The sequence below is a fragment of the Lissotriton vulgaris genome, chromosome 4_1 (assembly GCF_964263255.1).
Source record: "Lissotriton vulgaris chromosome 4_1, aLisVul1.2, whole genome shotgun sequence".
Lineage (NCBI taxonomy): Eukaryota > Metazoa > Chordata > Amphibia > Caudata > Salamandridae > Lissotriton > Lissotriton vulgaris.
Window position 1 is genome coordinate 118,425,790 of NC_141691.1, and position 21,292 is coordinate 118,447,081.

Consider the following 21,292-nt stretch of genomic DNA (forward strand, 5'->3'; position numbering starts at 1 on the left):
TAATGAAGGAGAACAAAACAATGTTGCATACAATCTCTTCAACAAATCCAATCCCAACAAATTCTCACCACAACCTGGGGTGCTTCCAATTCACAAGGTCCAACAGATAGAGACAAAGGACTAGAAACCGGATTACAAACTGGGGCGCCAGAAAAACTTACCAAAACATTTGTCAAGCCAGACAAAGGTGCACCAGGGAGTTTAGAGTGCATGATAGAACTCTTCGCAGCACCAGTATCCAACAGAAAAGGCTCTGACACACCTGATGTAATCACTTCAACATAAGGTCCATTCTGATCTACTGGAACTGACACAACTCCCTCTCTTTGTCTATGCCTGTCCTAGCAATCATTACCATCCGCATTCTCACTCTCAACATAGTAGTCGTCAGCATAATACTGAGTCGACCTACCAGACGCAACAGTCTGCTGATCAAAACAATTCATCGTATTCTGTGGAGGAAAGGAACGTGCATTCTGGGGGAACACACCACGTCCTCTACCTCTAGGAGCTTGCTGAACACCTCGACCTCTCACACCAGAAGCATCATTCGCACGCTGTAACAGAACCGGACAACTATTCATGAAGTGGCCTTCTTCTTTACAATACGCACACTGATTAGGGCTTGGAGGAACACGTTACTGAAAAGACTCGGACCTTTGAGATCCTCTCTGAAACAGCTGAGGTTGCTGAAACTCACACTGATTATAACGAGGCGGATAAGCCTGTTGCAAAAGAACCTTCGTCTTCAAATCCTTAGTCTTTCTCTCTGCTTTCTCTTTCTCATCCTTATCCCTTTTCTCGTAATATTGTGCAGTAGCCAATATCTGGGCAGACGAAGAAACAGCCCACGAACTCTCTGAATCCTTCAACTTATTACATAACTCGGGAAGCAAGTTATGAACAAACTTATCTACGAGCAACCGTTGGCCACCTTCTGTACTCATATCCTGACCACTGTGATTGATGAACGTCTCTTCAAACCTAGTGAAGAAATCAGACACGCTCTCATCTTTCTTCTGCTTCCATGCAGACAATTTATCCCAATTCACTTGCATAGCAGGCATTAAAGTCTTCATAAAATTAATAATCCTACCGGGTAGTTCTGCAACTAAAGGCTCAGGTTTAGCTCCACCACCTTGACGACCATCTGCAGCAGCAATGTTAGCCCATGTATCACCTAACTCTTGTGCATGATTCTCATGACGAATCTTCGCCCATAAAGGCTGAGGAACCACATTACCAAACAACATGTCTATATCAGCTAAATTCATAATGCACGATTCAGCTGTCTGTGACAACTCCTTATAGTAACCTGCAGGATTCTTTCGGGGATCAGGTAACGTCTGCTTAAGAGCCAAAACTTCAGCTCTCTTCCATGGAACATGTACCCAAACACGCTGAAAATGAGCCGGAACAGCTTGAATAGCATTAGCGACATCAGCCTGAACTTCCTCTTTCCATACCGGAGGAACCTCTCTCATTGGATACTGTCGCACTTTTCTCCTAACAGCAGATTCAGACTCAAACAACGGCTGAGAAGGACGCTCACTCCTAAAAGCAAGCAACGTCGCAACTGCTTTCTCAACATCGAGACCCACTATCGTTCCTTTCACAAACTCGGACTGTACATGAAACAACTCAGATGGAGTCTGACCCACCTCACCATCTTCCCATTCCTCACGAAGGAAAGTACACATGATATCGAAGACATACCTTTGCTTTGGTGCTTCCCATTGACGGAAGACATCCATAATCAACTCTAAATCATATCTCAAGGGATTAGTAACCCATTTACGAGCCAAATGATCCAACACTACCCGCTCTTCGGGACCAGGCAACTGTTTACGCAACTGTTTACGTGCCGAAACAGGGGTCATAGTCAGTGACCCAAAAAGAGGAGACAAGAGACCAGCAACAGTGTCAGTCATTCTCTGTTGAACAGAAGGAGAAGCTGTCATAACGACAGGAGGCAAAGCAGGTTGAGATAAAGCAAACGTAGGAGCAGTAGCAGAAGGAGTAACGGAAGAAGTAGCAAATACAGGAGAAAAAGTCGTAGAAATTGGAGACGGATCTGTTAGCAAAGTTGGCGGCCCTAGAGAAGGCTGCGCCAAAGGAGGAGGAACCAGCTGAAGAGGAGTTGGTGGCTTTGCAACAACAAGAGGCTGAACAGCTAGAGGTTGTGCAACTAAAGGTTGCGGAGGTGCCGTAGCACTCTGCACATAAGGGGGTGGTGAACTCAACATATGTGACATCAAAGGATCCTTTTCAGGGTCCTTCGTCGCACCTTGTGGAAGAGGTGAAAAAGCTGGATAACATTTATCGATGGCCATTTTATGTTGCCTATGCAACTGCTCACTCGCTTGTTCTTCTTCATTATCTTTAAACTGTATAGCAGCCTGCATTATCGATATACCCTTCTCTCTTTTATTTCTTTTAGCTTGTTTAATTTCTCTCTGTTTGGCTTCCTTTCACCAAAGGCGGAAAGAGTCAAACATCGCCGGCCGGGCTTTCTTCTTGAAGAGTTTAACTTCCAGATTATCTAAAATCTCTGTGTCATAACTACCATATTGGGGCCATTTTAGAACACCGTCTTTCATTGTGTATCGGACCCACAATTCATTATACATAATGGGGCCCACACCATGTTTAGAATAGAGCTCATAAGTCGGAGTTCCAACCGGAGGTATCGGACACGAATCCTCCAATCGGGAATCCCTGTTACAACTACAACAAAATATCTTTCCAAATTTGCTAAGACCAGGCATCTTCGTCCCTCGGCTTTGGCACTTGCAAGTTCCAAATCAAAGATCCCCAAGGAAACCAAAAACTAAGGACTGGGAGCGACCCACTTATACTTAACTGAAGTATTGATCACGTCACCAGAAGACCTGTCTATCGCCTCGCTCTACAAATCGTCACAGAAGGGTCCAAGACAGGGCGACAGTCAGGGCAGCAGTCCTTCGTAGCCGTCGGAAAGCGTGAAGCCTCGCAGCAAAAACCTTCGGACCACAACGACATACAGGGGTCGATGAAGAGGTTGGCCGTCCTCCAGAATTTTCTCACGAAGCTCCTCACGATCTTCAGGCTTGGACCAGTACCACTGAAGTCGCCCCACGTTGGGGCCAACTGAGGAACTGGGTTTTAGAACCCAGCGGCACCAGGGAAAACACCCGAAGTCTTCGAGTTCTCCTGTCTTGGAATACAGAGACACGGGATACTTCTCGGTGAAGTCAAAGATCATATTTATTGGCTGCAACCAGGAACAGAACTTCTACGAAGTACGACACAAATAGGTTAGTCAGAATCTGCTCAATTTTCGTATTGCGAGACATCGTCTTTTTTGCTAAAAATCACATTCCTGACAAACACTCATTATTTACGAACTGTCCAATCAAAGGTAACTTTGCAAAAGGTATCGCATGACGACAAGCCCACTTTTCAGTTGTCCAGCCCACCATCAATTACACAGGAAAGCCCAACATTCTTGCTCGGACAGGCCGGACAAACCCATAATAAAGGGCCACAACCCAAACCATAAAGAGACCATAAAAGAATGAACAGAAACAGATGTGAAGCAAAATAAAGGGGTGTGTGCGTGTACAATAAACTCAGCAATGTCCTGTTCTTTGATCATAATCTCGATCAACTACCGGACAAGGAACTGGCTCAACAAGGTTAGCTTCAGGCAACAGGGTCAGTTCGCTCAGGTCACCTAGGAGTCAGCTAAAGTGTACGTTTACCAAAGACTCGTTTGGCCATAGTCATCAGCCTGTGTGAGGGCAACCACAAAATGGCTGCCGTACACAAAATGGAACCAAGGGTTCTGAACGAAATCCCTAAATACGTAGTGAATCCATTGGTCTAACATGGCGAAATCACTCGTACATGCTGCACTCACTAGTTACGGTCCGCTACTACCAAATTCGTAACAAAACCATGACCTTTATAAAACGGGTTCAGAATTCACGGAACCTCATCAGTTTCCCAGGGTTTTCACAGTCAAGTCTGATGCTGGCACTGATTCAATGCCATGGCTTGTGGACTCGGGTGAATTCAACACATGCGCAGTCTCGGGACCCAAGATGGAGTAACATTGTGCCCGATTGGTCTAAACACGAGCTAGTAGCAAAGTCAAAGAAGAACAGTTTTAGAACAAAGAATAAATGAATGCACTGTATACCACTTATCTCTACTCTATTCCCATTATTTTATTTTAACTACAGCGTTGAGTTTAGGCAGAACGAACAGCTTGATAAAAGCAGCGATGCAAGCTTCTTTCACGTTAAGACACAGAGCAGCCATCTTAATTCTAGTGTGCGGAAGCAAAAGTTTCCCACCAAAGCAGAGAGTCTGTCATGTTACTTGAGTGTGGAAGACGCATGCACAATGGAAAATCCTGCGTTGCAGCGGCCATTTTAATGCAAGCGAATTACGATTAGTAAAAGCACATAGGAAAGCTTCCCCTAGATACTAAAAATGTTGTGTAGTGCAATATTAATAAGACAAAACATGTTAGTTACTATTTTTAACGTTATTTTGAGAGGGCTGAGTTTAAGCAAGTCGCTTTACGTGCGAATCCTTGCTCCATCACAAGGAGTCAGACAAAGCCGAGTTGGATGGAAATGATTAATTATTTTTTGGCTTATAAATCTCTTGCGACACATTTGTGTCTAACTTCTGAGGGAACAGCCCCCCATCCAATGCCCCCAGTTCCTGACCTTACCCTCTGTTGGAAGTGTTCAGAGGAATGACTTTGGCAAAGTGGGGTGCCAGAGTCATCGAGAATTGCTTCCTAGATGACACACATCCCCATTCCTGAGAAAGAGAAGAGAGACTACCAGGAGAGGGGGAGAGAGAGAGAATGACATGTACAGAGAGGGGCATGTCACAAGACGGTGTTCTGATTTGTGAGACGATCGATGACTGGTGGTGATAGCTGTTTGTGACTGAGTCCCCTCACTGCTGGGTCTGCCGTGGGGGCGGTCACTGATGACTCCAAACTTGATGTTGAAGAGACAGTAATAATATAATACTTTATTCAGTTTTTGAAAACCATTAAGGTATACACACACAGTAATTGTGTGCAAAGGGCAATAAAATGTACATTAACAATTTCCCAATAAAATCTTAGAATTTTTAATATGTGTATCTATATAACAATAAAATCTTTAAAAAGTTGATAAAGATTACAAAGACAAAAGTACTGACAATATGGACACAGGCATTAAATAACTGTTTTTTAGATTTTTTTTCTTTTGTGCCGAATTGCCTATAAAACCTACTGAGTGCAAATAAAATTTTTAGAGAAGTATCACTTTTTAAAATCCTAAATGCTACCAGGTATCTAGTTGTTCCTATATCATGACAAATTGAACGAATCCATTTGCGTCGAGAAATGTGGTATTCAGAGCAATAAAACATTATGTGTAACTCATTCTCATCACTCAAGCTGCACGCTGGACAAGAAATAGAATCTTGGGGCATATTATCAAGGGGGTTTATCTCCGCTTTTTTGGCTTTAAAAGCCAAGAAAGCGGAGATAAAATTATCTCCCTATTACCTAGCTGTCGCTAACACCAGTTAGCGACAGCTAGTAGGAGATAGCGACCATCTTGGGCCCCACTTTGCATGTCAGTGATATTTATCACTAATGACATGCAAAGTGGGCGTGCCAAGATGTTAGCGACTGAAAACAGTCGCTAACATCGCTATCTCCTATTACCAACTTTTGGAGATATTCGCGCTAAGCGCGAATATTTCGAAAAGCTAACACCTGCCCTGAGCAGTTCTTAGCCATGTTATCCAATGGGAGGTGGATATTATGGCTAAGAGCATTAGCTTGGTAATGCATGAATATCGCTGAATTTTCAGCGATATTCATGCATTGCGCCGATTTTTATCGCATTTGCGATAAACCTTGGTAATACCAAGGTTTATTTGCGGTAAAAATCGCCGCAGCTCAGCGGTAAATTTTTGTCTCTAACCAAGCAATAGCGATAATTATCGCTATTGCTTGGTAATATGCCCCCTTGTTCCTGACGCCATTTATGAGTAAACAATCTTAGTGGGAGGGTCCCATAGCAAAAGTGTATGAACAGACTCTTTGCAAGAGGAGAAGATATTAAATCTAGAAATTGTTCAAAAACAGGAAAGGACTTGAAATCTAAAAACAGATTGGTCAGGGAACCATTTGAGCTATTTTTTATGTAGCCATCGTTAATATAAGCCCAATAGCATGCTTTCAAAATACTGAGGTCCGCTTCACGAATTACAGCTGGCTCAGCCCAATAACTTTGTAAACCCAATTTCCCCAACCTTAAAAAAAACAAATTGAAGCCAAGGAAGGGACCTGGCTCCTGGAACTTTTAATAAGTCTTTAAGGGAATCTTTGTAATGTCCTAGCTCAGGAGTGGTCCAAAGAGATTCCCATTACACAAAACAAATTTAAACAGCCATGTCAGCAATTCTTTTCAATCCTGCATCAAAATATAGTGGGGTGAGGGATGAGCTAGTTGGAACTGAAAGCAACTTCCTAATAAAAATGTTTTCAGCTGTAGATAGCGAATGACTGTCAGTCCAATGCCAAATCTCAGTCCCATAAAGTGCCGCACTTTGGGCCTTGGCGTGATACATTTTCAGAGCTGGTGAAACTGCATGTTTGCTTCTGAAATCTAATAATAGCATTGGATCTATGCTCAATTACAAGAGTACTCTTATTTAATTGGCTCGTCCACTTAAAGTTCTCCATGAATCTAACCCCTAAGTAGTCAAAATGATGTACCCTTTCTAAAATTTCACTGCCGAAGTGAATATTGAAATTTGTGCTCATACCCTTGCAAAACACCATAAATTTAGTTGTATTTTCATTAGTTCCTAGATCTACAGAAACATAAAACTTTATTGATTAAAATTTGGAGGCCCATAGGTGTCTTGGAAATAAGAAAGGAATCGTCAGCGAATAAAATAATTGGTACCTTTCTATTGTTCAAAACAGGGGAATAATTCTGCAGTGTTCGAGGATGTTCACAACATCGTTCATATGTAAAGAGTACAATGTTGGCGCAAGAACGCATACCTGGCACACACCATGCTCAACAGAGATGCAGTCATTCAGTTCTCCATTTGGGCCCCATCGAACCTGAGAGTAATTTTCTTCATGTAGTTTACTCATAAATTGAATACAATATCCTGGAACCCCCATATTTGCCAAAACTTGCTATAGGTTTGAGTGTGAAATAAGGTCAAACACAGCTCTTACATCAACAAAAGCCATGTAGAGCTTTTGATGTTGTAGTAAAACATATTTCCAATATAAAATCTGGTCAATTGTACCAATCTTTGCCCTAAAACCAGCCTGAAGAGGAGACATAATTTTGTTTGAGTCTGCCCAATCTTAAAGTTTCTCTAAAATTTGTTTAGCGAAATTTTTTGGGGTATTATCAATTAAACTAATCGGTCTATAATATGTAGGGTCACTTGTGTCGCCCTTTTTGAATATTGTTATAATTTCAGCCCCACGCCAAGAGTCTGGAAAATTAACCTCTGCTGTTATTGCATTAGATAGTAGATTTCAGTAAATTGACAATAACTGGGGCTCCATTTTATATAAATCTCCAGGGATTTCTGTCTAGGCCTGATGCCTTATCAGATTAAAAAAATATATATATTTTTATTAACCATGAAAACAAATGCTTCAGTTGGAAACAGAATGATTATACATGATAGGTGGTTTAGCTTAGACAAATTACGGGGCAGATTTATGATGCCCTTGCGCCGCAATTGCATCACTTTATTTGACGCAACTGCGGCGCAAACAATGCGCCCTATTTACAACGTGACGCATCTGGGAGATGCGGCACGGTGTAAAGCCCTGCGCCATAAGGAGGCGTTCCTGCGCAGGGGGGGGCGTTCCTGCGCAGGAACGCCTCCTGAAAGTGGCAGAGTGAAATCTATGAGATTTCACTCAGTCACTTTCAGGCCAATGCTGCGTCAAAACCCTGCGCCTGCTTGAAGCAGGCGTAGGTCTTGATGCAGCATTGTGTAGATGGGGCACTCCCGAGCCTTGCTGGAGCTGCGTCGCGCTTGCGACGCAACTCCAGCAATGCGCCACATTTCCGGCACAGATGCGTCACGCATCTGTGCCGTTTTTGCACCATGGTGCACCGCATTATAAATGCGGCGCACCATGGGTGGCGGAGCTGTGGCGCACGTTAACTGGCGCATCCCTGGGGATGCGCCAGTTAACATAAATCTGCCCCTACATATCTACATTCATTTCGCACAGTCCCGCTAGCTCAACATTTCCTCTCGGGAGATCAGGGATACCACAATTCGTATGAATCCCGGTCAGGGTCCCCCGCACCCTTAGCAGATTTTAAGCAATCAATAGATCTATATGTATCTTCAAGACTAAAGGAAACAGGCACAATCTCTTTGACAGGTTTTATATTATCCTTTTTTTAGCGACATCCAAGCTGCTGTTAGTCCTCTGGTCAAAAATGTGTCACCCATTTATCGGGTGAAATATTATAAAGGAAAGACGTAATGTCATTTGTTTTACTAGCAGCTAACAAGTTTTGCCAGAGTTTTTCATCCCAGTTCTGTTTTGCCTGGTTCAATAGTACCTTATAAGTACATCTGGCTTTACTAATTTTAGTTATATCGCCATCCAATATGGTCAACCTTAGTGAGCTCTTGGCTGATTTACATGCTTGGTCAAACCACTTAGACTCCTTAGTAGAACCTGGAGCAGTCTTGTCTGACTCTTTCTCCCAAATATCAAATCTGAGGGACACTTTCCCGCAGAGCTGCGTGGAGTATTAGGGCACAGTAGTACCAGAGGACCTGTCTCGTTGATATCTGGGTCATTGACAGTACTTTCCCAGGAAAAGCACAGGGCCCGGACGGAATTCCAGTGGATCTTTTTAAAGAGCATCAATCTTTTTGGGCCTTCATTGTCACAAATGTTTATAAAGCTGCTCTAGTAGGCCCATTGGTCCATCATGGCAAGAAGCGGTTTGCCCCTATATTTAGAAAGGGGGACAAAGCGCAGCCAAGCTGCTGTCATCCTATTTCTTTGCTGAACAGCACTTTAAATCTTTTGGGAAGGGTGGTTTTGTTAAAACTTGAAGAATGGGCACATGAGAACAGTGTTCTGTGTGAAGTGCAGTTAGTGGTTCCACTCTGGAATTGACACTGTGGACCTAAGTATTAACCTTTCCCCTATCACACAAAAATATCTTGGAGTAAGGGGAGAATTGATGCATTTAGCATTTATGGTTCTTACTTGTGTCTTGTTTACTTGTGTCTTGATTACCGTGCAACACCCTAAGTTGTGGGATATCATCAATCAATCAATCAGTTTTTTATAAAGCACAACTACTCACCTGTAAGGGTCTCAAGGTGCTGAGCAGGTCTCGAGGTCCTGCCTGAATTGCAGCAGGAGCAGTGATTGCCTGAGGTGCAGAGGCAAGGAGTTCCAGGTCTTCGCAGCTAGATAGGAGAAGGATCTTCCTCTGGCAGTGGTCTTGCAGATCCGTGGGATGGTGGCCAGGGCCAGTTGGGCGGAATGGAGATGTTGTGTAGGAGTGCAGAAGGAGAGGTAGTGGTTGAGGTATGCAGGTCCGGTGTTGTGGAGGGCTTTGTAGGTGGGCATGAGGAGCTTGACGGTAATTCTTCTGTTGATAGATAGTCAGTGAAGGTCTCTCAGATGGCCAGTGATGTGACTATGGCATGGGATGTTCTGGATGTTCTGTAATTTCTTTAGGAGTTTCTTGATGGTGCTGGTGCTGAGTGCGTTGCCATAGTCGAGTCTTCTGCTGACGAACACATGGGTGCCGATTTTTCAGGATTCGGTGGGGATCCACTTGAAGATCTTTCGAAGCAGGCGAATCGTGTGGAAGTAGGAAGATGAAACAGTGTTGATTTGCCTGTTCATTGAGAATAAGGAGTCCAGGATGATGCTGAGGTTTGTGTTGAGGTGCGCCTTGACTCTTGGAGGGCAGGGGAAAACCAGCTGGCTTTCTTGGAGGGCTGCTTGCCTGAGGGTTTCCTGAGGGGAGCCAGTGTGTTGACGCAGTCGGAAATCCAATGGTGGAGGTTGCGTGCTGAGGTGTTGGTGTCCGTGGATATCAGTAGGGGTGGGCGGAATTTGCGTAGTTGCCCTACGCAAAACTCAACGAAACAGTAAAAAGTCTCTGCGAGCACGCAGAGTTCCGCAATCACGCGGAATTGCTTGTTCCGCCCGTTCGCTGTGCTTTTTTCCTGTTCGCGCATGTTATTTGTGTGCGCGGGGGAAATATCTTGCAAACACGTATTTTGAAAGCGCGAACAAGCAAAAAATTCCATGAAGCAGCGGATCGCGGACTTTTGGGCAACTATGCGCTCGCTCTCTACGGAACGCAAAATTACCAAAATTCTCAGAGCGGAACGGAATTGGTGGGTGGGGTCCGGGAGGTCTGTAGATGAGGGTGGCATGAAGGGTGGCATGAAGTGGAAGTGGAAGTGGAAGTGCTCCATTTCTGGAGTGAGGTCACGAGAGCTGGTTGTGAGGCGGGGGGTGCTTTTGGGTACCATGGCGATGACTCCTCCCAGTTGGTTGATGCTGTCCTTGTGGATGATTTTGAAGCCATCAGCAGTTGTGATGTCCAGGGATAAGGCGTGGTTCATCCAAGTTTTCGTAAAGAAGGCAGCGTCAGGGGTAATGGAGTTGAGCAGGTCGCAGAACCCCACAGCGTATCTTTGAGGGAGCGGGTGTTGAGTAGGATGCATCTGAGGTGGTCAGTCCTGTTCTTGAAGGTTGTGTAGTCGGTGGGTATGGTGTGCGGAGGCAGGGTAAGGAGCAGTTGCAGCAGGTGAACAGGCCTTGGGTGTTCTTTGTTGATGCAAGGTGGCAGGTGGTGGACTGTCAGGTGTTGAGTGTGTGGAAGGTGCTGGAATCGTGGTGGTATATGGTCCGTGGACCAGGGTCTGTGGCACTGAACCTGGTCTAGACATGAACGGGTGCAGACGGGCTTGCCTGTGGTGCACAAGCAATGCGGCTGCGCAACGGCCATGCAGCGGCCACAACAGTATGGGGGGGGGGCGGTACAACAGGGGATGAACAGTGGCAAGGGCACAGAAAGGGAAAAAGGTGCAAAAAATGAGAAGTTCGAGAACGTGAAAAGTCAAGTCAAGTCAAGAGATTTATATAGCGCGCTACATACCCAAAGGGTCTCAAGGCGCTTGAGGAAGGGTGGGGAATTACTTGTCGAATATCCAAGTTTTAAGTTGTTTTCTGAATACTAGGTGGTTCTGAGTGAGGCGAAGGTGGGTGGGAAGAGAGTTCCAAGTTTTAGCTGCCAGGTAGGAGAAGGATCTACCTCCCATGGTGGTTTTGTTGATGCGAGGTACAGTGGCAAGGGCTTGGTTCGAGGATCGTAGCTGACGGGGGGGGGGGGTGTAGAAGGACAGTCGTGTGTTGAGGCATTCGGGTCCAAGTTCGTAAAGTGCTTTGTGTGCGTGGGTTAGGAGGCGGAAAGTAATCCTCTTATTTACGGGGAGCCAGTGGAGGTTTTTCAGGTGACCAGAGATGTGTTCTTTACGCGGGATGTCTAGTATGAGCCTGGCTGAAGCGTTCTGGATGCGTTGGAGTTTTTTCTGGAGTTTTGCGGTGGTACCGGCGTATAGGGTGTTACCGTAGTCCAGGCGGCTCGTGACCAGTGCGTGGGTGACCGTTTTTCTAGTTTCGGTGGGGATCCAGCGAAATGTTTTTTTGAGCATGCGAAGAATGTTGAAGCAAGATGATGAAACGGCGTTGACTTGTCTGGTCATCGAGAGTGAGGAGTCCAGGATGACGCCCAGGTTCCGTGCGTGGTCCGTCGGGATGGGTGCTTTTCCAAGGGCCTCTGGCCACCAAGAGTCATCCCAGGCGGAGGGGGAGGTGCCTAAGATGAGGACTTCTGTTTTGTCTGAGTTCAATTTCAGACGGCTGTGCTTCATCCACTCGGCTACTTCTTTCATTCCTTCGTGTAAGTTGGTTTTGGCGGTGTTAGGGTCTTTGGTGAGAGAGAGGATCAGTTGAGTGTCGTCAGCGTAGGAGATGATGTTGAGATTGTGTTGGCGAGCGATGGTCGCAAGGGGGCTCATGTATACGTTGAAGAGGGTGGGGCTGAGAGAAGATCCTTGTGGTACACCGCAGATGACTTCAGAGGCCTCTGACATGAATGGTGGGAGGCGGACTCTCTGGGTTCTTCCGGTAAGGAACGAGGTGATCCATTCCAGTGCTTTTCCTTGGATTCCGACGTTTCTGAGGCGCTGTAGAAGGGTGCTATGGCAGACTGTGTCGAAGGCAGCGGAGAGGTCGAGGAGGATGAGGGCGACTGTGTCTCCATTGTCCAGTAGAGTTCGAATGTCGTCAGTTGCTGCGATAAGTGCGGTCTCAGTGCTGTGTTTGGCTCGGAAGCCGGACTGTGAGGAGTCGAGGGATTTGTTGGTTTCGAGGAAGGTGGCAAGCTGGTTGTTGACAGCTTTCTCGATGACTTTGGCCGGGAATGGAAGAAGCGAGATGGGGCGGTAGTTGTTGAGTTCAGTGGGGTCAGCTGTGGGTTTTTTCAGAAGGGCGCTGAGTTCTGCGTGTTTCCAGCTTTCCGGGAAGGTGGCGGAATTGAGGGAGCAGTTGATGACATCTCGGAGGTGTGGTGCTATGATGGAGTCTGCTTTGTTAAAGATGTGGTGAGGGCATGGGTCAGTTGGGGATCCTGAGTGGATGGAGTTCATCAGGCGGATGGTGTCCTCAGTGGAGATTGGGTTCCAGTCGTTAAGGGTGTTCAAGGGGGGTGAAGGTCCTGCAGAAGGTTGGGTGGGTTGGTCACCGGGTCGGTTGTCGAAGCTGTTGTGGATGTCTGCGATTTTGTTGTGGAAGAAGATAGCTAGGGAGTCGCAGAGGGCTTGGGAGGGGGTGATGTCGTTGGAGTTGGCTGATGGGTTGGTGAAAAAAAGACAGAAAGCAGAAGAGCAGAGGGCAGAGAGCAGAAGTAGAGCAGACATGCTTATCACTGGACCACCAGTGACAAGGGCATTGAATGTAGGACCAGCAAGGGTCAGGGGCGACAGCTACCAGACGGAGCTGTGCCGCGAGGGAAGCAATTTACTGACAAGGTCAGTAAGATCACTGGATCAGGGAAGGCATTAGGTGTAATAGGGCTATTTCTGATCTGCTTCAGAGGATACACTGGTATACATCTGCTAAGATCCATAATAGCACAGAGGGCACCATATCTCCTAAAATAAATGCTTCTGTTGGGGTTTTCCAAGGGTGTGTTACAGCACCATTCCTCTTTTTGCTTTATATTTATGGCTTGGAAGAATTCCTGTGTAAAAGAGGTCAAAATTTGGTTAAAGTTGATTTCCGCTTTGTCATGGTTCTTTGGTACGCAGACTATGTTTATATTTTAGCTAGGTATAAAAAGTGCATTATTCAACTTATCTGGGAATCCCGCTAGATTCAGCTTTTAACTGGAAATTCTCATAAAAAATTAGATGACTCCAATTTCAAAGATCGGCCAATACTGTATTTCACTCGCAAGAGGCTAGGACACAAACCAGTAGAAGTTAGCTATATTTACAAAACTAAATGTTTGCCAGTCGGTACACATAATGCGGGTGAGTGGGGCTACCTAGATGTTAGTCCCATACATAAGATTGATCATAGCTTCATTCGCAGGCTCTTAGCGCTTTCACAATCCCCTCCCACTGTTTGTTGCCATGCTAAGGTGGGGTTGGGCTATGTGGAAGATCACATTAAATTTCAACCCCTGCTGTCATGGCTAAGATCCTGGAGGAAAGCAGAAACGTATTTTACAAAATCAATTTTAATGGATTGCCTCACACTAGACAATGTTATGAGAATCCCAAGGGTGGTTTACATGAAGAATTCCTTTTCTGAGAGAGGGGTCTAGAATGTTTTTTTAAATCCTGAGAGCTCTCCAGAGTCTGCAAATGAGCTGGTAAAAGACTTGTATTTAAAAAATGTTTTAATAAGCACAGGGATCCGGCTTACTGCAATGGAGCACGCTCTGGATGCCTATCTCCATTGCACTCTAAATGAAAGGACCAGATTTCTCCTAACGAGGTGACGTTCTAATCTTGTCCATTTTTTAGTCTTGTTTCCCACTTAAGGCTTGTGGTATTTGCCCATTTGATGGTAGATCTAAACAGAGCACATCACACTATTTTCTTTTTTGTAGACTCTACACAACACATAGGAGATATTTTTAATTCCTAAATTGCTTAGTTTTAATACTTGGTGTTAAAAGGTAGCTTTTTCCCTTTTATAGTAATTAGGACTGCAGAGCTGTGTCATGCTGTGCTTAATTTAATTACAAGAATGGAGGCAACATTATGCATTATTCATTTAATGCAAACCAAGCAACCGCTTATATCACAATATTCAAAGGTTAATAGCAACACATGAAATTCATGAGCCAGCAACAATCTGCCTCTTTTAAATGCGGCTCCAAGCAGATAAGTTAATTTTCCTTCATTACCATTATTCATTTTTATCTCTATTTTGAAGTTCCCTTGTGTTTGGCTTAACCCCCCCCCCCCCCCCCCTTCCTACTGCCTCTATATGGATCTCCAAATTACGGAGATCTCCCTACACCCCCTTCCCTAGTCCCCTTCTTCCGTGACTGACCAGATTAACCTGCCTTTTCTTTCAGCCTATGTACTATTTCTAATGTTTGAATATATTTAAAGATTTTTAGATTTAAAGATGTTTAGATGTTTAATCGAACCTTAATATTTTATTTTTTGTGTAAACGATTATTCTCCAATTTCATCCTTGTTCTACTTCCTCATGCCAGAATGAGTTTACCTAATGTCTTTCGTTTAACTCCCGTTTTCCACCTCTTTCCACCAATGCAGTCCGCGCACTCTAACGCCGCTCTGCATAGCTACCTTTTATATTTTCGGATTTTATCCGCAAGTAGCTATTGTTTTACAAAAGTATTCATTAAAAAAAGGGATTTTCGTAGGAAATCCTCATTTAACTGACCTTTTCAATATTCTATACCAAAATTAATTATAATTAGAGAGGAATTATTCTCTTGACATTCCTTCATCTATAAACCTTGTCACTATTATTAAGGGAAATCCTCCCTAATTATATTTGGTAAAAGGGCTTTACCACTTTTTACAATTTAAAATTTCCTATATACCATGTCTGACTCTGACTCAGACAAGGCTTCTGCCCCTACTCCTAAAATAGCGATACCAAAGGGGATGATGGATGGAGCGTTTGAGCAAATCAAACACCATCCCCAATCAACTGATCTGGGTTTAATCCATCACCATTCTTTAGCTCACTCCACCACCCCAGTTCAGACATGGCCATACGCAAATCAGTCTGACCCTGTGCCTCCTGGGAACAGTCCAGCCCGAACTGCCAAGCCATGTCTTCCCAGGACCGGAAACAAGCATCCTTGGACCGGTTTCAGATTCATAATCCTCATCAGCCAGGCTATCTTGAATCCAGTGGCAGAGTGAGCAAGGGACCCACGTCTGGGCATACCCTGCCAACTTAGGGCGAACACAGCGATACCAAAGGGGATGATGGATGGAGCGTTTGAGCAAATCAAACACTCACCCCCAGTCAACTGATCTGGGTTTAATCCATCACCATTCTTTAGCTCACTCCCCCACCCCAGCTCGGACATGGCCATACGCAAATCAGGCTGACCCTGTGCCTCCTGGGAACAGTCCAGCCCGAACTGCAAAGCCATGTCTTCCCAGGACCGGAAACAAGCATCCTGGGACCGGTTTCGGATTCATAATCCTCATCAGCCAGGCTATCTTGAATCCAGTGGCAAAGTGAGCAAGGGACCCACGTCTGGGCATACCCTGCCAACTTAGGGCGAGCAAAGCGATACCAAAGGGGATGATGGATGGAGCGTTTGAGCAAACCAAACACTCACCCCCGTCAACTGATCTGGGTTTAATCCATCACCATTCTTTAGCTCACTCCACCACCCCAGTTTGGACATGGCCATACCCAAATCAGGCTGACCCTGTGCTTCCTGGGGACAGTCCAGCCCGAACTGTAGATGGCTGAAATGCCAGAAACCGGTCCTCGGAAGCTTGGTGCCGGTCCAGGGAAGGCATGGCTTGGCAGTTCGGGCTGAACTGTTCCCATGAGGCACAGGGTCAGACTGATTTGCATATGGCCATGTCTGTACTGGGGTGGCAGAGTGGGCTCAAGAACGGTGATGGATTAAACCCAGATCTGTTGACTGGGTGTGAGTGTTTGATTGGTTCAAATGCTCCGTCCATCACCACCCCCTTTGTTGTACCGCATTGTTCGCCATAAGTTGGCAGGGTATGCTCAAACGTGAGTCCCTTGCTCACTTTGCCACTGGATTCAAGAAAGCCGGGCTGAAGAAGGCTGAAATGCCAGAAACCGGTCCTCGGAAGCTTGTTTCCGGTCCAGGGAAGGAGTGGCTTGGCAGTTCGGGCTGGACTGTTCCCATGAGGCACAGGGCCACACTGATTTGCATATGGCCATGTCTGAACTAGGGTGGCAGAGTGGGCTACAGAACGATGATAGATTAAACCCAGATCTGTTGACTGGGTGTGAGTGTTTGATTGGTTCAGATGCTCCCTCCATCACCACCCCCTTTTGTACCGATTTGTTCGCGGAAAGTTGGCAGGGTATGCTCAGACGTGAGTCCCTTGCTCACTTTGCCACTGGATTCAAGCAAGCCGGGCTGAAGACTGCTGAAATGCCAGAAACCGGTCCTTGGAAGCTTGTTTCCGGTCCAGGGAAGGCATGGCTTGGCAGTTCGGGCTGGACTATTCCCATGAGGCACAGGGTCACACTGATTTGCATATGGCCATGTCTGAACTGGGGTGGCAGAGTGGGCTAAAGAACGGTGATGGATTAAACCCAGATATGTTGACTGGGTGTGAGTGTTTGATTGGTTCAGATGCTCCGTCCATCACCACCCCCTTTTGTTCCGCTTTGTTCGCCATACGTTGGCAGGGTATGCTCAGACGTGAGTCCCTTGCTCACTTTGCCACTGGATTCAAGCAAGCCGGGCTGAAGACGGCTGAAATGCCAGAAACCGGTACTCCGAAGCTTGTTTCCGGTCCAGGGAAGGCATGGCTTGGCAGTTCGGGCTGGACTGTTCCCATGAGGCACAGGGTCAGACTGATTTGCATATGGCCATGTCTGAACTGGAGTGGCAGAGTGGGCTAAAGAACGGTGATGGATTAAACCCAGATCTGTTGACTGGGTGTGAGTGTTTGATTGGTTCAGATTCTCCGTCCATCACCCCCCCCTTTTGTACCGCTTTTTTCGCCATAAGTTGGCAGGGTATGCTCAGACATGAGTCCCTTGCTCACTTTGCCACTGGATTCAAGCAAGCCGGGCTGAAGACGGCTGAAATGCCAGAAACCGGTCCTCCGAAGCTTGTTTCCGGTCCAGGGAAGGCATGGCTTGGCAGTTCGGGCTGGACTGTTCCCATGAGGCACAGGGTCAGACTGATTTGCATATGGCCATGTCTGAACTGGAGTGGCAGAGTGGGCTAAGGAACGGTGATGGATTAAACCCAGATCTGTTGACTGGGTGTGAGTGTTTGATTGGTTCAGATGCTCCCTCCATCACCACCCCCTTTTGTACCGCTTTGTTTGCCTTAAGTTGGCAGGGTATGCTCAGACGTGAGTCCCTTGCTCACTTTGCCACTGGATTCAAGCAAGCCGGGCTGAAGACGGCTGAAATGCCAGAAACCGGTCCTCGGAAGCTTGTTTCCGGTCCAGGGAAGGCATGGCTTGGCAGTTCGGGCTGGACTGTTCCCATGAGGCTCAGGGTCAGACTGATTTGCATATGGCCATGTCTGAACTGGGGTGGCAGAGTGGGCTAAAGAACAGTGATGGATTAAACCCAGATCTGTTGACTGGGTGTGAGTGTTTTATTGGTTCAGATGCTCCGTCCATCACCACCCCCTTTTGTACCGCTTTGTTTGCCTTAAGTTGGCAGGGTATGCTCAGACGTGAGTCCCTTGCTCACTTTGCCACTGGATTCAAGCAAGCCGGGCTGAAGACGGCTGAAATGCCAGAAACCGGTCCTCGGAAGCTTGTTTCCGGTCCAGGGAAGGCATGGCTTGGCAGTTCGGTCTGGACTGTTCCCATGAGGCACAGGGCCACACTGATTTGCATATGGCCATGTCTGAACTAGGGTGGCAGAGTGGGCTAAAGAACGATGATAGATTAAACCCAGATCTGTTGACTGGGTGTGAGTGTTTGATTGGTTCAGATGCTCCCTCCATCACCACCCCCTTTTGTACCGATTTGTTCGCCGAAAGTTGGCAGGGTATGCTCAGACGTGAGTCCCTTGCTCACTTTGCCACTGGATTCAAGCAAGCCGGGCTGAAGACGGCTGAAATGCCAGAAACCGGTCCTCCGAAGCTTGTTTCCGGTCCAGGGAAGGCATGGCTTGGCAGTTCGGGCTGGACTGTTCCCATGAGGCACAGGGTCAGACTGATTTGCATATGGCCATGTCTGAACTGGAGTGGCAGAGTGGGCTAAAGAACGGTGATGGTTTAAACCCAGATCTGTTGACTGGGTGTGAGTGTTTGATTGGTTCAGATGCTCCGTCCATCACCACCCCCTTTTGTACCGCTTTGTTCGCCATAAGTTGGCAGGGTATGCTCAGACATGAGTCCCTTGCTCACTTTGCCACTGGATTCAAGCAAGCCGGGCTGAAGACGGCTGAAATGCCAGAAACCGGTCCTCGGAAGCTTGTTTCCGGTCCAGGGAAGGCATGGCTTGGCAGTTCGGGCTGGACTGTTCCCATGAGGCACAGGGTCAGACTGATTTGCATATGGCCATGTCTGAACTGGAGTGGCAGAGTGGGCTAAAGAACGGTGATGGATTAAACCCAGATCTGTTGACTGGGTGTGAGTGTTTGATTGGTTCAGATGCTCCGTCCATCACCACCCTCTTTTGTACTGCTTTGTTCGCCATAAGTTGGCAGGGTATGCTCAGACATGAGTCCCTTGCTCACTTTGCCACTGGATTCAAGCAAGCCGGGCTGAAGACGGCTGAAATGCCAGAAACCGGTCCTCGGAAGATTGTTTCCGGTCCAGGGAAGGCATGGCTTGGCAGTTCGGGCTGGACTGTTCCCATGAGGCACAGGTTCAGACTGATTTGCATATGGCCATGTCTGATCTGTGGTGGCAGAGTGGGCTAAAGAACAGTGATGGATTAAACCCAAATCTGTTGACTGGGTGTGAGTGTTTGATTGGTTCAGATGCTCCGTCCATCACCACCCCCTTTAGTACCGCTTTGTTCGCCATAAGTTATCAAGGTATGCTCAGACATGAGTCCCTTGCTCACTTTGCCACTGGATTCAAGGAAGCAGGGCTGAAGACGGCTGAAATGCCAGAAACCGGTCCTTGGAAGCTTGTCTCCGGTCCAGGGATGGCATGGCTTGGCAGTCCGGACTGGACTGTTCCCATGAGGCACAGGGTCAGACTGATTTGCATATGGCCATGTCTGAGCTGGGGTGGCAGAGTGGGCTAAAGGAACAGTGATGGATTAAACCCAGATCTGTTGACTGGGTGTGAGTGTTTGATTGGTTCAGATGCTCCGTCCATCACCACCCCCTTTTGTACCGTTTTGTTCGCCATAAGTTTGCAGGGTATGCTCAGACGTGAGTCCTTTGCTCACTTTGCCACTGGATTCAAGCAAGCCGGGCTGAAGACGGCTGAAATGCCAGAAACCGGTCCTCGGAAGCTTGTTTCCGGTCCAGGGAAGGCATGGCTTGGCAGTTCGGTCTGGACTGTTCCCATGAGGCACAGGGCCACACTGATTTGCATATGGCCATGTCTGAACTAGGGTGGCAGAGTGGGCTAAAGAACGATGATAGATTAAACCCAGATCTGTTGACTGGGTGTGAGTGTTTGATTGGTTCAGATGCTCCCTCCATCACCACCCCCTTTTGTACCGATTTGTTCGCCGAAAGTTGGCAGGGTATGCTCAGACGTGAGTCCCTTGCTCACTTTGCCACTGGATTCAAGCAAGCCGGGCTGAAGACGGCTGAAATGCCAGAAACCGGTCCTCCGAAGCTTGTTTCCGGTCCAGGGAAGGCATGGCTTGGCAGTTCGGGCTGGACTGTTCCCATGAGGCACAGGGTCAGACTGATTTGCATATGGCCATGTCTGAACTGGAGTGGCAGAGTGGGCTAAAGAACGGTGATGGTTTAAACCCAGATCTGTTGACTGGGTGTGAGTGTTTGATTGGTTCAGATGCTCCGTCCATCACCACCCCCTTTTGTACCGCTTTGTTCGCCATAAGTTGGCAGGGTATGCTCAGACATGAGTCCCTTGCTCACTTTGCCACTGGATTCAAGCAAGCCGGGCTGAAGATGGCTGAAATGCCAGAAACCGGTCCTCGGAAGCTTGTTTCCGGTCCAGGGAAGGCATGGCTTGGCAGTTCGGGCTGGACTGTTCCCATGAGGCACAGGGTCAGACTGATTTGCATATGGCCATATCTGAACTGGAGTGGCAGAGTGGGCTAAAGAACGGTGATGGATTAAACCCAGATCTGTTGACTGGGTGTGAGTGTTTGATTGGTTCAGATGCTCCGTCCATCACCACCCTCTTTTGTACTGCTTTGTTCGCCATAAGTTGGCAGGGTATGCTCAGACATGAGTCCCTTGCTCACTTTGCCACTGGATTCAAGCAAGCCGGGCTGAAGACGGCTGAAATGCCAGAAACCGGTCCTCGGAAGATTGTTTCCGGTCCAGGGAAGGCATGGCTTGGCAGTTCGGGCTGGACTGTTCCCATGAGGCACAGGTTCAGACTGATTTGCATATGGCCATGTCTGATCTGTGGTGGCAGAGTGGGCTAAAGAACAGTGATGGATTAAACCCAAATCTGTTGACTGGGTGTGAGTGTTTGATTGGTTCAGATGCTCCGTCCATCACCACCCCCTTTAGTACCGCTTTGTTCGCCATAAGTTATCAAGGTATGCTCAGACATGAGTCCCTTGCTCACTTTGCCACTGGATTCAAGGAAGCAGGGCTGAAGACGGCTGAAATGCCAGAAACCGGTCCTTGGAAGCTTGTCTCCGGTCCAGGGATGGCATGGCTTGGCAGTCCGGACTGGACTGTTCCCATGAGGCACAGGGTCAGACTGATTTGCATATGGCCATGTCTGAGCTGGGGTGGCAGAGTGGGCTAAAGGAACAGTGATGGATTAAACCCAGATCTGTTGACTGGGTGTGAGTGTTTGATTGGTTCAGATGCTCCGTC